The sequence below is a fragment of the Triticum dicoccoides genome, chromosome 6A (genome assembly GCF_002162155.2).
Source record: "Triticum dicoccoides isolate Atlit2015 ecotype Zavitan chromosome 6A, WEW_v2.0, whole genome shotgun sequence".
Taxonomy (NCBI): domain Eukaryota; kingdom Viridiplantae; phylum Streptophyta; class Magnoliopsida; order Poales; family Poaceae; genus Triticum; species Triticum dicoccoides.
In genome coordinates this window covers 553,155,127-553,172,934 of record NC_041390.1, presented here as the reverse complement: position 1 = coordinate 553,172,934, position 17,808 = coordinate 553,155,127, and positions in this window count along the sequence as shown.

Here is a 17,808-nt window from a genome sequence, read left to right as displayed (position 1 = left end):
CGCCTCCTTCTTGGCCTCGGCCAGTGCGTTTTTGAGGGTCTTGACCTCAGACGCGTCAACCGTGAGCATAATGTTGGGGAACGTAGTAATTTCAAAAAAAATCCTACGCACACGCAAGATCATGGTGATGCATAGCAACGAGAGGGGAGAGTGTTGTCCACATACCCTCGTAGACCGAAAGCGGAAGCGTTAGCACAACGCGGTTGATGTAGTAGTACGTCTTCACGATCCGACCGATCAAGTACCGAATGCACGGCACCTCCGAGTTCTGCACACGTTCAACTCGATCACGTCCCTCGAACTCCGATCCAGCCGAGTGTTGAGGGAGAGTTTCGTCCGCACGATGGCGTGGTGACGATGATGATGTTCTATCGACGCAGGGCTTCGCCTAAGCACTGCTACGATATGACCGAGGTGGATTATGGTGGAGGGAGGCACCGCACACGGCTAAGAGATCTAAGGGATCAATTGTTGTGTCTATGGGGTGCCCCTGGCCACGTATATAAAGGAGTGGAGGAGGGGAGGGGCCGGCCCTCTCTATGGCGCACCCTATGGGAGTCCTACTCCCACCGGGAGTAGGATTCTCCCTTTCCTAGTAGAACTAGGATCCCTTCCAATTAGTAGGAGTAGGAGAGAAGGAAAGGGAAGGGAAAAGGAGAAGGAAGGAAGGGGGCGCCCCCCCTCCCTAGTCCAATTCGGACCAGCCCATGGGGAGGGGTGAGGCCACCCTTTGAGGCCTTTCCCTCCTTTCCCGTATGGCTCATTAAGGCCCAATACGAATTCCCGTAACTCCTCGGTACTCCCGAAAATGCCCAAATCACTCGGAACCTTTCCGATGTCCGAATATAGTCATCCAATATATCGATCTTTATGTCTCAGCCATTTCGAGACTCGTCGTCATGTCCCCGATCTCATCTGGGACTCCGAACTCCTTCGGTACATCAAAACACATAAACTCATAATATAACCGTCATCAAACTTTAAGCGTGCGGACCCTACGGGTTCGAGAACTATGTAGACATGACCGAGACACGTCTCCGGTCAATAACCAATAGCGGAACCTGGATGCTCATATTGGCCCCTACATATTCTACGAAGATCTTTATCGGTCAAGCCGAATAATAACATACGTTGTTCCCTTTGTCATCGGTATGTTACTTGCCCGAGATTCGATCGTCGGTATCTCAATACCTAGTTCAATCTCGTTACCGACAAGTCTCTTTACTCATTCCGTAATACATCATCCCGCATGAGGGAGTCCTGGATTAGGGGGTCTCCGGACAGCCGGATTATATTCTTTGGCCGGATTGTTGGACTATGAAGATGCAAGATTGAAGACTTCGTCTAGTGTCCGGGTGGGATTCTACTTGGCGTGGAAGGCAAGCTAGGCAATACAGATATGGATATCTCCTCCTTCGTAACCGACCTTGTGTAACCCTAACCCTCTCCGGTGTCTATATAAACCGGAGGGTTTTAGTACGTAGGACAACAACCACAACATACAATCATACCATAGGCTAGCTTCTAGGGTTTAGCCTCTCCGATCTCATGGTAGATCTACTCTTGTACTGCCGATATCATCAATATTAATCAAGCATGACGCAGGGTTTTACCTCCATCAAGAGGGCCCGAACCTGGGTAAAACATTATGTCCCCTGCCTCCTGTTACCATCCGGCCTAGACGCACAGTTCGGGACCCCCTACCCGAGAGCCGCCGGTTTTGACATCGACATTGGTGCTTTCATTGAGAGTTCCGTTGTGCCATCGCCATCAGGAAGGATGCCTCATCCCATCTTTAAAGATGACACTGTTGCTAAGGGAGCTTTGGCTGTCGTCCAAACTCTCTGGCTAGGTGGTTTTCTTATGACCGCCTGTTCGGCCGCTGCGCCGACGATGACTTCTCGGGTCATCGAAAGCAATCTTCACATCAACTCGGAACTCACCGAGCAGTTAGATCCAATGGAGCTCTCTTCCCTAAACGAGCTCTTGGATCGCATCGTCGCCCTGGGAGTCGCTACAGACTACGATCAAATTGGGCCTAAACCCGATCTGAGAGAGATCAACTCTCCCCAGGTCACCCATCACGTTGCAGTGGTGGAGGAACAATGCGGCAACCCTTCATCTATCTTAAGGACTAGTTATGTCCGGATTCCCGATCCCTCCAAGATGGATACCCGCGGAGGGGAGGATGTCACTCAAGACCAGAACCTAGAGTCAGGCAGCGGGCTAGATTTATTGGAAAACATCCAAGAATCCAAACTTCCGAGTTTGGAAACTCCTTGGCCCCTGAGTCTCATATTGGGTGAGGATTCGGATTCAATTCCACCCACCCACCCAAACATAAGCGATCTATCCCAAATTAGGCAAGAGCCCAAAGAAACAGTACACCATTACTGGGCCAGATTCCTCCTGGTCATGAACATGATAAAGGACTGCCGCAAGGAAGCGCAATTTCATTCTTCTGCAATAATTGCACGGACAAGGGAATCCTCAACGCCATAAGTCACCGTGAAATTACATGCTTTGCCGACTTGGTGCCCATAGTACGAAAGTACTGTGCGATGGAAAGCGCCTGGAAAACCGAAATAAAATTTTGGGATAATCCGGCCCTGAATACAAACCCAGTCCGAAATAAAAGGGTGCATTATCGCCAGACACCCGGGTTAAACACCAAAAGCAAAAACCCTCTACAGGGCATGGAACTGTACTGGAGGGATGGCTCAATGGCCCCTGTAAAATTCACAGTGCAGAGGGAGCCACACCAACTCATAGCCTTAGAGCATGTTGGATACTCCGGCAGGTGGCCAAAAATGGCAAAGATCTTCTAACCCCAGAAGCCACAGAGCACCAGCCCAGGGATACCAATATGGTATTAACAGTCTTCGAGACTTTCACATCAAATAATACGTGAAAACGAACACTCCGCAACCTTGCCGAGGTCTACCATGCGGCAACAATAAACCCATGGAGTGACACGGCTATTACTTTTAATGCCAGTGATGAACCTAAATTCCGAACAGCCCGAGCACCAGCCGCATTGGTCCTCAGTCCAATAGTGGATGGCTTTCGACTCACCAAGGTACTCATGGACGGTGGCAGCGGATTGAACCTCATTTATGAGGAAACCCTTCGAAAATGCAAATAGACTGGAACCGCATCGAGCGAAGCAGCACAACCTTTAGAGGAATAATCCCCAGTCAAGAAGCACGATGTACAGGAAAAATAGCACTAGATGTGGTGTTCGACACACCGGATAACTACAGGTCCGAAGAGGTCACGTTCCAAGTGGCGTTCAGTAGCGGATACCACGCTCTATTAGGGCGGGAGGCGTTTACAATCTTCCAAGCCATACCCCATTACGGGTACATGAAGCTCAAAATGCCCGGGCCCAACGGAATCATCACTCTTGCTAGTGATCCGGACATAGCACTCCGCGCCGAAAATAAGACAGCCGCACTGGCCCTCGAGGCACTATCTGAAGCCCTAGCGGCCGAGGAACTGACTGCGCTGCGCTCCACGGTGAACAGGGACGATGTGATACTCGATAAAAGATCCAAGTCCACCTCCTTTAAACCGGCAGATGAAATAGTCAAATTCCAAGTCCATCCAACGGACCCCACAAAAACAGCTTCCATCGGGGCACAATTAAACCCTGATGTCGACGCCGCACTACGAGAGTTCCTACGCGAGAACTAGGACATTTTTGCCTGGCACCCTTCAGACATGCCAGGAATCCCACGCAGGCTGGCCGAGCACAGCCTAAATATCCTAAAAGGATTCAAGCCAGTCAAGCAGGCTCTTTAGAGTTTCTCTGAACCTAAGAGACAAGCCATGGGAGAGGAACTAGCCAAGCTATTGGAGGCCGGATTCATCAGAGACATAAAACATCCGGACTGGCTAGCAAACCTGGTGATGATACCAAAGAAGGACAAATCCTGGCGCGTGTGCGTCGATTTTAAGGACCTCAACAAGGCCTGCCCAAAGGATCCCTTCCCCCTCCCCCGCATTGATCAAATCATCAACGCTACCGCAGGACACGATTCATTGTGTTTCCTCGACGCATACTCCGGCTACCATCAAATTAAAATGGCAGAGCTAGACCAAGCTGCAACGGCATTCATCACACCGTATGGCCCATTCTGCTTCAACACAATGCCCTTCGGGCTAAAAAACGCCGGCGCAACATATCAGCGCATGATTCAGACATGTCTGGCAAACCAGATCGGCAAAACAGTGGAGGCATACGTAGATGACGTGGTCGTCAAAACCAAGCATGTCGAATCTCTAGTAGACGACTTGAGGCTCACATTCGATAACCTCTGAACATACGACATCAAGCTCAACCCGGAAAAATGTGTTTTCGGTGTACCAGCCGGAAAGCTCTTGGGCTTCATTGTATCCGGTAGAGGAATTGAAGGAAATCTAGCCTAGATCCAAGCTCTGTCACAATTGGACATCCCAAAAGACCTCAAACAAATACAATAATTGACCGGATGCGTGGCGGCTCTAAGCCGCTTTATCTCCCGCTTGGGAGAAAAGGCATTACCCCTTTATCGCCTCCTCCGGCGCACCGAACACATCGAGTGGACGGATGCCGCCACGGCCGGACTCGACGAAATAAAAGCCATATTGGCAACAAACCCAGTCCTAGCCGCGCCAAACATTGGCGAACCAATGCTATTATACATTGCGGCAACTCATCAAGTAGTAAGCGCAGTGCTCGTCGTCGAACGAGAAACGGACGGACACAAATTCCCCCTTCAAAAGCTAGTTTACTATGTGTCCACTGTCCTTACTCCATGCAAGTCACGGTACCCGCATTATCAAAAGATAGCGTACGCAGTATTTATGGCATCCCGGAAGCTGCGACACTACTTTCAAGAGTGTTTGATAACGGTAGCCTCGGAAGTACCACTTAACGATATTATAAACAACCGCGACGCGACGGTCCGGATTGCCAAATGGGCCATTGAGCTCCTCCCATTCGACATAACTTACAAGCCACGGCGAGCTATTAAGTCGCAAGTTTTGGCCGACTTCGTCGCCGAGTGGACAGAAGCCGAACTCCCTAAAGAGTATGGCACATATTCAAACTGGATGATGCACTTCGACGGCTCCAAAATGTTGGCTGGTCTGGGGGATGGCGTCGTTTTGACGTCCCCAACAGGAGACACAGTTCAATATGTACTACAGATAATGTATACGGACTCCAACAACGCAGCCGAATATGAGGCCCTTGTACATGGTCTCCGGATGGCAGTATCCATGGGCATTCAACGCCTAGAGGTGTGTGGGGATTCGAACCTTGCGATATCCCAAATAAATGGAGACTTCAATGCCAAGGATCCGAAAATGGCAGCTTATTGCAATGTCGTCCTAAAAATGGCAGCTCGGTTTGAGGAGCTCGAATTTCACCATATAGCCCGGGAAAACAATCAGGCAGCAGACGTCCTGGCACGCATCGGCGCCAAACGCGATGCCGTCCCTCCCAACATCTTCTTGGAAAGGCTGTTCAAGCCATCCGTAGTATGGGAAGGGGAACCCAGAAATAACAGCCCGGACCCAACCGCACTGCCCGACACCGAATATTTTGACATAATTGGAGGCTCTGCCAACGAAATAACATCTTCAGCCCACGTAATAATGGCAGTCATCGCCCCGTGGACAGAACCATTCCTAGCCTACCTAACTAAGAAGGAACTTCCCGCAGACCCAAACGAGGCACGCTGCATAGTGCGGCGATCGAAAGCCTATAAAGTGCATGAGGGAGAGCTTTATAAGAAAAGCACCACCGGAGTCCTTCAAAGGTGCATCTCCGAAGAGGAAGGGCGGAATCTTCTGGCTAAAATTCATGCCGGACTCGACGGTCACCACGCGGTGGCCCGGGCCCTTGTAAGCAAGGCCTTCCTTACAGGCTTCTATTGGTCGACGGCCCGGGCAGACGCTCAGGACTTAGTCCAACGATGCGTTGGTTGCCATCTTTTTGCTAACCAAAGCCATATGCCACCGACCGCCCTCCAAGCTATCCCCATCACCTGGCCCTTCGCGGTCTGGGGGCTTAACATGGTTGGACCCCTTAAAGGAGGAACCCGCAAGCAAAAATACTTACTGGTCATGGTGGATAAGTTCACCAAATGGATAGAAGCCAAGCCTGTTAAGATGGCCAAATCCGGACCGGTGATAGACTTCATATCTAGGGCCGTACACCATTACGGCGTCCCCCACAGCATCATCACTGATAATGGCACGAACTTTACGGCCGACGAGGTAAAACTCTGGTGCAAAAACATGGGCATCAAGCTTGATTATGCTTCAGTCTATCACCCACAAACTAACGGTCAGGTCGAGCGAGCAAATGGTCTTATCATGAGCGGCATCAAACCCAGATTAGTGCGGTCCCTCAAGGAATCTAACATGCATTGGGTAGAGGAGCTCGACTCCGTACTCTGGGGGCTGCGGACCACGCCGAATCACACTACCGGATACACACCATTCTTTATGGTATACCGCGCAGAGGCGTTTCTGCCCTGTGACATTATTCATGACTCACCTCGAGTGCGCATGTACGAAGAAAGAGAAGCCGAGCTCGATCGGCAGGACAGTGTGGACGCCTTGGAGGAGGAGCGTGACGTGGCAAAAGCCCGTTCCGCATTCTATCAACAGCAGGCTCGAAGATACCAAAGCAGAGAAGTACGGGCCAAAACTTACAATATTGGCGAGTTAGTTCTACGCTTGCCGGATAAGAAAAAGGACAAACCCAAGCCCAAATGGGAAGGTACCTTCATCATTGACCAAGTCTTGACTGGTGGAGCGTACCGTCTGCGGGATGCATCAGATAATCGACTCGAGCCGAACCCATGGAACGCAGCCCGACTTCGAAGATTCTACGCCTAACGCCGGACTCTGTGTTCGTCTCCTTCCTCTGTCCATTTTTTATACACTATCTGTCTTATATTTTTCTCCTTCTCCTTTTCTTTTCTCGCACAGCCTTTAGGGGCCCATTCGTGCCTTGTTTGCACGCAACTGACGCGCTATCCGCGCTCATTATACCTGGGGGCTTCTTTAACAGAAGCTTATTCATACGGGCTTTATGCCCAACACATGTGTTATCCTTCCACATGTACCCTTTATTCACCATTATATGCATCGATATGACTTAAGTTTTGGCCAAGCTTGGTTGCCTGGCTCTTGTATTTATGCCCTACATTCCCGTTAATTCGGCTAGGGCATAAGGGGAGCACCTCTGCGATTGTTACTGCCGGGTCAGCCGGATGTGTACCTTATACTGGGTGAAGCCGAAAGCTAGCGTTCTTAAGGGAATATTCGGTCGGTGAACTAAAGATGATTTTTCACTTATTTACATATGCGCCCCCAGATGTTTTTTCTGCGTCTCTTCTCGCAGTCCGGACATGCACTTTAGGGCATGCCTCCCAGGGAAAGGAACCCCTAATGGAACTATTCTCCCTGGAAGATGTTTCTTACTAACCATGTAATATAACATAACTAGTTGGGCACTTGTCCGTTAAAGCACTAATGACCCCTACGCCTGGTCTCCACGCATGCCCCGGTTCTTACATAACCGAGAGGGTATTTGGATACACTCCGGACTGTCGGGTCCCGAGGTTGAAGCGAAAAGGTCCGCCACGACAAACGATCTACAATCCGGCTAGAAGGCATTATACATGTCACTTTAAATTACATAGTCAATTTGACTGGTTGAATTCCTCTTCAATACCATCCAATAGGCTGTCTAATCTACAGTCCTGTTGGGAATACTTTGCGGCCAATTCTACTTGGCCGTACACTAAGCTCACAGGGATCTCCTTCCCATCGGGCCCCACAGGTCCGACCTCGGCCATGTGGTTCGGGTTAGCCTTCGTGTACCGCGTCTTTACCATTGCCCAGGCTTCCCTGGCGCCCTGACGGCAGGCCGATATCTTCCATAATCGGAAGCGCCGCCGCGCTCCCTTCAGCTTCTCTGCAAGCTCTCCAAGGCCCTCGGGCATGGAGACGGATGGCCACAAGGCCTGGGCGACGCCTTGCATCACCTGCCGAACTCATTCGTGCAGTTGTGAGAGCTTGGGAAGAAGGTCACTCGTAGAATCGGGCATTTCCTTGGCAGGACGACATGTTAGCATACCTACAGACATAACTCTGTCAACCAGCTTCCTCGCCGAACTCTTTTTCAAAGTTCGTTCAAGCAATTACTAAATATGCCGTGTCGAAGCCGCCGGTTCTCCTTAACAGAATCCGACAGTTGGGCACGAACATCTTTTAGTTCCACGCCCAGCTTGGTGTTGGCATCTAGGAGATCATTCTTCTCCCGCCTCACCCTCGTAAGCACGCTCTCACCGGCCTTCAGCTGGCGTAGGAGCTGTTGCTTATCCGGATTTACTCTAGCATCATCTGCAATTTTATCATCAGATCTGCATATACGCTGCACTCTATATGATACTTATCATTCAAAGGATATATTACCAGAGGGGGTCTCTTTGGGCTCCCCTGCTGCGGCCAGCGCGGCCTAAAGTTGGGCTTTGCACTCTTCCAGCTGCTGGGACACTTGGGTATTCTTTTCTGTAAGAACCTGCATAACAAATGATCCTTAAATCAATTATTCTAACCGTTTCAAGTCTCAGGGGCTACTGCTATATATAACCACCAAATTTTCTCACCCGTATGTCTTTTACATACTGCTCCGTGGCTCTGGCTAGACCATTTTGAGCGGCACGGAGGTACGCATCTCCCGAGTTGAAGGCATCCAATGCCTCTTGGGAGAAACAAGTGTCACAAAGAATAGTCCGGCGACGCCTGTGGTTCATGGCACTTTCCACCTCAGAATTGGTGGCGGACAGTTTATCCGCATCCTCTGTCGGAGGAGCGCCCGGCGCACGACTCGTATTCGTTCCCGCCTCCGAATCCGGCCTTGGAGCCTGGCTGGTGGAGGCGCGATTAGTAGCCTCTCCGGGTATAGTCCGACGAGCACTCTTTTTCCTAAAAAGAAGGCATGGGCGTGAATATGCCTTTGAGAATAATGTCTTGGAATAAAGACGGCGCACTGTACCGCTATGCCGGTGTCTCAATCCGGACTGTGGGTCTTTTCAGCCTGCCTGGCCTCGCGGCCCCTTGTTGGCTAGTCGCCGCAGGCTCGGCCTTCCGCCTCGAGGACCTCCCCTGCAAAACACGGTTGTCATACGGTAATCAAAAATAGGCAAGGACAGATCCCTTTTCAAAGTACTGGGACTTCGGTCTCAGTTACCTGTGAGGCTGGAAGTAGCACAGGGTAATCGGCCGTAATGACCACGAAAGCATTGTCATTGCTCAATTGGTAAAATACCCCATCGATCAGCTCCACAGATATGTACGGATCCTCCTGGGAGGCCGGGTCAAGGGACCGTTCTGGGTCCTCGGGTTGTGGAGGGGGGTTGTTTATCTCCCTTACAGCCTGGCGCAGCTCCTGCGTTGAAATCGCTAGACTGAATACTTAACTATGGGAATATGAAACGGGTGGGCGAGAAAAAGTTTCCGCTTACCCAGCTCGGGGAATTGTACATAGAAAATCCGCCCTGCGGGTTGACGCGGAGGAATTCCTCCTCTTCTCCCTTGTACAAAGTGGATAAGATCTTTATTAGATCAGCAACCGATCCCGGCCCTTTACGGCCGTAGCGGGTGGCATCATGCTCCCCATTGAAATCCCACATGGGGTGGCCTCTATACTGAAGCAGCTGCACCCCCCGCATAATACATGTGGCCATGACCTCGATCATGGTCAATCCGGATCGAGCTAACAAACTTATCCGGATCATCAAGTAAAGAACGTCCATGTCATCTTCCTCCAGGGAGCTCCATGGACGCCAGCTCCGGCGCTTCTTCAAAGGAGCATTGTCAAACTCAGGAAGGTCAATTCGAATAGGATCCGGGAGGGGGACATCTTCTATATAAAACCATTCTGAAGGCCAGTCTTCGGACGTTTTCTTTGGGGTTCCGGACAGATATCCGGTCCCGGCAATACGCCACACTTTGGCTCCGCCCACTTGATATATTGACCCCTTCTGAGAACGGGGCACAAGGCAGAACAACTTCTTCCACAGCGCGAAATGAGCCTCACAGCCCAAAAACAGCTCGCAAAGGGCTACGAATCCTGCGATATGCAATATGGAGGCAGGCGTAAGGTTGTGCAGCTGGAGGCCGTAGAACTCCAGGAGCCCTTGGAGAAATGGATGAATTGGAAATCCAAGCCCTCTTACCAAATGAGGGACAAGGCATACCCGCTCTCCCTTGGAGGGATTGGGAAGGCTCTCCGATTGCTCTCCGCCATTATAGGTGGCGAGCCCGGCTCGAACCGGGACCATGTACGCTGGGGGAAGAAATCCCTTGGTCTGAAGCATCACTAGTTTGCTGTGCGGGACGGAACATCTCTCCCAATCTCCAGGCTTGGGGCTGGGGGAGCGAGAGGAGGAGCTGTGTCGACCGGCCATGATGGAATGGATCTCTGCCGGATGCGCTCCGATGAAGGCTCGTCAAGGGAGGATGGTGTGATTTGGATCTGAATCCTCGTCTTTTTAAATAGGCAACTCATTCACACAGCTAGGGGGTAAATGTAAAAACACCCTGGCTCTTCACATTCGCTCGACACGTGTAAAGTGGCCATTATTGGGCGTGGAAGCCAAGGAGTGCAACATTCGCAAAAGGACGGACACTATTTCAACAGGTACATGGAATTTGGAGAGGAACCTTCCGTGCAATGCCGAAGACAATCTGCGCGTCGGACTCGTCGGCATTGAAGCCTGGTTCGGGGGCTACTGAGGGAGTCCTGGAGTAGGGGGTCTCCGGATAACCGGATTATATTCTTTGGCCGGACTGTTGGACTATGAAGATGCAAGATTGAAGACTTCGTCTCGTGTCCGGGTGGGACTCTACTTGGCGTGGAAGGCAAGCTAGGCAATACGGATATGGATATCTCCTCCTTTGTAACCGACCTTGTGTAACCCTAACCCTCTCCGGTGTCTATATAAACCGGAGGGTTTTAGTCCGTAGGACAACAACCACAACATACAATCATACCATAGGCTAGCTTCTAGGGTTTAGCCTCTCCGATCTCGTGGTAGATCTACTCTTGTACTGCCCATATCATCAATATTAATCAAGCAGGACGTAGGGTTTTACCTCCATCAAGAGGGCCCGAACCTGGGTAAAACATTGTGTCCCCTGCCTCCTGCTACCATCCGGCCTAGACGCACAGTTCGGGACCCCCTACCCGAGATCCGCCGGTTTTGACACCGACACTGCAACTAACTCATTAGTTGCAATGCTTGCAAGGCTTATAGTGATGTGTATTACCGAGTGGGCCCAGAGATACCTCTCCGAGAATCAGAGTGACAGATCCTAATCTCGAAATACGCCAACCCAACAAGTACCTTCGGAGACACCTGTAGAGCACCTTTATAATCACCCAGTTACGTTGTGACGTTTGGTGGCACACAAAGTGTTCCTGCGGTAAACGGGAGTTGCATAATCTCACAGTCATAGGAACATGTATAAGTCATGAAGAAAGCAATAGCAACATACTAAACGATCGTGTGCTAAGCTAACAGAATGGGTCAAGTCAATCACATCATTCTCCTAATGATGTGATCTCATTAATCAAATGACAACTCTTTGTCTATGGTTAGGAAACTTAACCATCTCTGATCAATGAGCTAGTCAAGTAGAGGCATACTAGTGACATACTGTTTGTCTATGTATTCACACATGTATTATGTTTCCGGTTGATACAATTCTAGCATGAATATAAACATTTATCATGATATAAGGAAATAAATAATAACTTTATTATTTCCTCTAGGGCATATTTCCTTCAGTCTCCCACTTGCACTAGAGTCAATAATCTAGTTCACGTCGCCATGTGATTTAATACCAATAGTTCACATCACCATGTGATTAACACCCATAGTTCATCAATATGTGACCAACACCCAAAGGGTTTACTAGAGTCTATAATCTAGTTCACATCGCTATGTGATTAACACCCAAAGAGTACTAAGGTGTGATCATGTTTTGCTTGTGAGAGAAGTTTAGTCAACGGGTCTGCCACATTCAGATCCGTAGTATTTTGCAAATTTCTATGTCAAACAATGCTTTGCATGGAGCTACTCTAGCTAATTGCTCCCACTTTCAATATGTATCCAGATTGAGATTTAGAGTCATCTAGATCAGTGTCAAAAGTTGCATCGACATAACCCTTTATGACGAACCTTTTTGTCACCTCCATAATCGAGAAACATATCCTTCTTCCACTAAAGATAATTTTGACCATTGTCCAGTGAGCTACTCCTAGATCACTATTGTACTCCCTTGCCAAAACAGTGTGGAGTATACAATAGATCTGGTACACAACATGTCATATTTTATAGAACCTATGGCCAAGGCATAGGGAATGACTTTCATTCTCTTTCTATCTTCTGCCGTGGTCGGGCTTTGAGTCTTACTCAGTTTCACACCTTGTAACACAGGCAAGAACTCTTTCTTTGACTGTTCCATTTTGAACTACTTCAAAATCTTGTCAAGGTATGTACTCATTGAAAAACTTATCAAGTGTCTTGATCTATCTCTATAGATCTTTATGCTCAATATGTAAGCAGCTTCACCGAGGTCTTTCTTTGAAAAACTCCTTTCAAACACTCCTTTATGCTTTGCAGAATAATTCTACATTATCTCCGATCAACAATATGTCACTCACATATACTTATCAGAAATGCTGTAGTGCTCCCACTCACTTTCTTGTAAATACAGGCTTCACCGGAAGTCTGTATAAAACTATATTCTTTGATCAACTTATCAAAGCATATATTCCAACTCCGAGATGCTTGCACCAGTCCATAGATGGATCGCCGGAGCTTGCATATTTTGTTAGCACTTTTAGGATTGACAAAACCTTTTGGTTGCATCATATACAACTCTTCTTTAAGAAATCCATTAAGGAATGTAGTTTCGACATCCATTTGCCAGATTTCATAAAATGTGGCAATTTGCTAACATGATTCGGACAGACTTAAGCATCGCTACGAGTGAGAAAATCTCATCGTAGTCAACACCTTGAACTTTGTCAAAAACCTTTTTCCGACAAGTCTAGCTTTGTAGATAGTAACACTACTATCAGCGTCCGTCTTCCTCTTGAAGATCCATTTATTTTTTATGGCTTGCTGATCACTGAACAAGTCAACCAAAGTCCACACTTTGTTCTCATACATGGATCCCATCTCAGATTTCATGGCCTCAAGCCATTTTGCGGAATCTGGGCTCATCATCGCTTCCTCATATTTTGTAGGTTCGTCATGGTCAAGTAACATCACCTCGAGAACAGGATTACCGTACCACTCTGGTGCGGATCTCACTCTGGTTTACCTACGAGGTTCGGTAGTAACTTGATCTGAAGTTACATGATCATCATCATTAGCTTCCTCACCGATTGGTGTAGTAGTCACAGGAACAGATTTCTATGATGAACTACTTTCGAATAACGGAGCAGGTACAGTTACCTCATCAAGTTCTACTTTCCTCCCACTCACTTCTTTCGAGAGAAACTCCTTCTCTAGAAAGGATCCATTCTCAGCAATGAATATCTTGCCTTCGGATCTGTGATAGAAGGTGTACCCAACATTTTCTTTTTGGGTATCCTATGAAGACGCACTTCTCCGATTGGGGTTTGAGCTTCTCAGGTTGAAACTTTTTCACATAAGCATGGCAACCTCAAACTTTAAGAAACGACAGCTTAGGTTTCTTGCCAAACCATAGTTCATACGGTGTCATCTCAACGGATTTAGATGGTGCCCTATTTAACATGAATGTAGTTGTCTCTAATGCATAACCCCAAAACGATAGTGGTAAATTGGTAAGAGACATCATAGATCGCACCATATCTAATAAAGTACGGTTAGGACGTTCGGACACACCATTACACTGTGGTGTTCCAGGTGGCGTGAGTAGTGAAACTATTTCACATTGTTTTAACTGAAGTCCAAACTCGTAACCCAAATATTTTACTTCTGCGATCATATCATAGAAACATTTATTTTTGTTACGATGATTCTCCACTTCACTCTGAAATTATTTGAACTTTTCAAATGTTCCAGACTTGTGTTTCATCAAGTAGATATTCTCATATCTGCTCAAATCATCTGTGAAGATCAGAAAATAATGATACCTGCCGCGAGCCTCAATATTCATCAGACCACATACATCAGTATGTATGATTTCCAACAAATCTATTGCTCGCTCCATTGTTCCGGAGAACGAAGTCTTAGTCATCTTGCCCATGAGGCATGGTTCGCAAGCATCAACTGATTCATAATCAAGTGTTTCCAAAAGCCCATCAGCATGGGTTTTCTTCATGCGCTTTACACCAATATAACCTAAACGGCAGTGCCACAAATAAGTTGCACTATCATTATTAACTTTGCATCTTTTGGCTTCAATATTATGAAAATGTGTATCACCACGATCGAGATCCAGCAAACCATTTTCATTGGGTGTATGACCATAGAAGGTTTTGTTCTTGTAAACAAAACACAATTATTCTCTAACTTACATGAATAAACATATTGCAATAAACATGATCCAATCATATTCATGCTCAACGCAAACACTAAATAACATTTATTTTAGGTTTAACACTAATCCCGAAAGTATAGGGAGTGTGAGATGATGATCATATCAATCTTGGAACCATTTCCAATACACATCGTCACTTCACCCTTAACTAGTCTTTGTTCATTCTGCAACTCCTGTTTCGAGTTACTATTCTTAGCAACTGAACTAGTATCAAATACTAAGGGGTTGCTATAAACACTAGTAAAGTACACATCAATAACATGTATATCAAATATACCTATGTTCACTTTGCCATCCTTCTTATCCGCCAATTACTTGGGGTAGTTCCGCTTCCAGTGACCAATCCCTTTGTAGTAGAAGCACTCAGTTTCAGGCTTAGGTCCAGACTTGGGTTTTTTCACTTGAGCAGCAACTTGCTTGCCGTTCTTCTTGAAGTTCCCCTTTCTTCCCTTTTGTCCCTTTACTTGAAACTAGTGGTTTTGTATACCATCAACCCTTGATGCTTTTCTTGATTTCTACCTTCGTCGATTTCAGCATCACGAAGAGCTTGGGAATCGTTTCCGTTATCCCTTGCATATTATAGTTCATCACGGAGTTCTACTAACTTGGTGATGGTGACTAGAGAATTCTGTCAATCACTATTTTATCTGGAAGATTAACTCCCACTTGATTCAAGCGATTGTAGTACCCAGACAATTTGAGCACATGCTCACTGCTTGAGCTATTCTCCTCCATCTTTTAGCTATAGAACTTGTTGGAGACTTCATATCTCTCAACTCGGGTATTTGCTTGAAATATTAACTTCAACTTCTGGAACATCTCATATGGTCCATGACGTTCAAAACATCTTTGAAATACCGATTCTAAGCTGTTAAGCATGGTGCACTAAACTATCAAGTAGTCATCATATTGAGCTAGCCAAATGTTCATAACGTCTGCATCTGCTCCTGCAATAGGTCAGTCACCTAGCGGTGCATCAAGGACATAATTCTTCTATGCAGCAATGAGGATAAACCTCAGATCACAGACCCAGTCCGTATCATTGCTACTATCATATTTCAACTTAGTTTTCTCTAGGAACACATATAAAACACAGGGAAGCAATAACGCGAGCTATTGATCAACAACATAGATATGCAAATACTATCAGGACTAAGTTCATGATAAATTAATGTTCAATTAATCATATTACTTAATAACTCCCACTTAGATAGACATCCCTCTAATCATCTAAGTGATCACGTGATCCATATCAACTAAACCATAACCGATCATCACGTGAAATGGAGTAGTTTTCAATGGTGAACATCATTATGTTGATCATATCTACTATATGATTCACGCTCGACCTTTCGGTCTCCAGTGTTCCGAGGCCATATCTGCATATGCTAGGCTCGTCAAGTTTAACCTGAGTATTCTGCATGTGCAAAACTGGCTTGCACCCGTTGTAGATGGACGTAGAGCTTATCACACCCGATCATCACGTGGTGCCTGGGCACGACGAACTTTGGCAACGGTGCATACTCAGGGAGAACACTTATACCTTGAATTTTTTAGTAAGGGATCATCTTATAAAGCTACCGCCGAACTAAGCAAAATAAGATGCATAAAAGATAAACATCATATGCAATCATAATATGTGAGATGATATGGCCATGATCATCTTGCGCCTTTGATCTCCATCTCCAAAGTACTGTCATGATCTCCATCATCACCAGCATGACACCATGATCTCCATCATCTTGATCTATATCAATGTGTCGTCACATGGTCGTCTCGCCAACTATTGCTCTTGCAACTATTGCCATCGCATAGTGATAAAGTAAAACAATTATTTGGCACTTGCATCTTATGCAATAAACAGACAACCATAAGGCTTCTGCCAATTACTGATAACTTCAGCAAAACATGATCATCTTATACAACAACTTATATCTCATCACGTCTTGACCATATCACATCACAACATGCCCTGCAAAAACAAGTTAGACGTCCTCTACTTTGTTGTTGCAAGTTTTACGTGGCTGCTACGGGCTGAGCAAGAACCATTCTTACCTACACATCAAACCACAACCATAGTTTGTCAAGTTAGTGCTGTTTTAACCTTCTCAAGGACCGGGCGTAGCCATAGTCGGTTCAACTAAAGTTGGAGAAACTGAGACCCGCTAGTCACCTGTGTGCATAGCACGGTGGTAAAACTTGTCTCGCGTAAGCGTACGCGTAATGTCGGTCCGGGCCGCTTCATCCAACAATACCACTGAACCAAAGTGTGATATGCTGGTAAGCAGTATGACTTATATCGCCCACAACTCATTTGTGTTCTACTCGTGCATATTACATCAATGCATAAAACCTGGCTCGGATGCCACTATTGGGGAACGTAGTAATTTCAAAAAAATTCCTACGCACACGCAAGATCATGGTGATGCATAGCAACGAGAGGGGAGAGTGTTGTCCACGTACCCTCGTAGACCGAAAGCGGAAGCGTTAGCATAACGCGGTTGATGTAGTCGTACATCTTCACGATCCGACCGATCAAGTACCGAATGCACGACACCTCACGTTCAACTCGATGACGTCCCTCGAACTCCGATCCAGCCGAGTGTCGAGGGAGAGTTTCGTCACCATGATGGTGTGGTGATGATGATGATGTTCTACTGATGTAGGGCTTCGCCTAAGCACCGCTACGATATGACCGAGGTGGATTATGGTGGAGGGGGGCACCGCACACGGCTAAGAGATCCAAGGGATCAATTGTTGTGTCTATGGGGTGCCCCTGGCCATGTATATAAAGGAGTGGAGGAGGGGAGGGGCCGACCCTCTCTATGGCGCGCCCTAGGGGAGTCCTACTCCCACCGGGAGTAGGATTCCCCCTTTCCTAGTAGAACTAGGATCCCTTCCAAGTAGTAGGAGTAGGAGAGAAGGAAAGGGAAGGGAAAAGGAGAAGGAAGGAAGGGAGCACCACCCCCCTCCCTAGTCCAATTCGGACTAGCCCATGGGGAGGGGTGCGGCCACCCTTTGAGGCCTTTCTCTCCTTTCCCGTATGGCCCATTAAGGCCCAATACGAATTCCCGTAACTCCCCGGTACTCCCGAAAATACCCGAATCACTCGGAACCTTTCCGATGTCCGAATATAGTCGTCCAATATATTGATCTTTACGTCTCGACCATTTCGAGACTCCTCGTCATGTCCGGGATCTC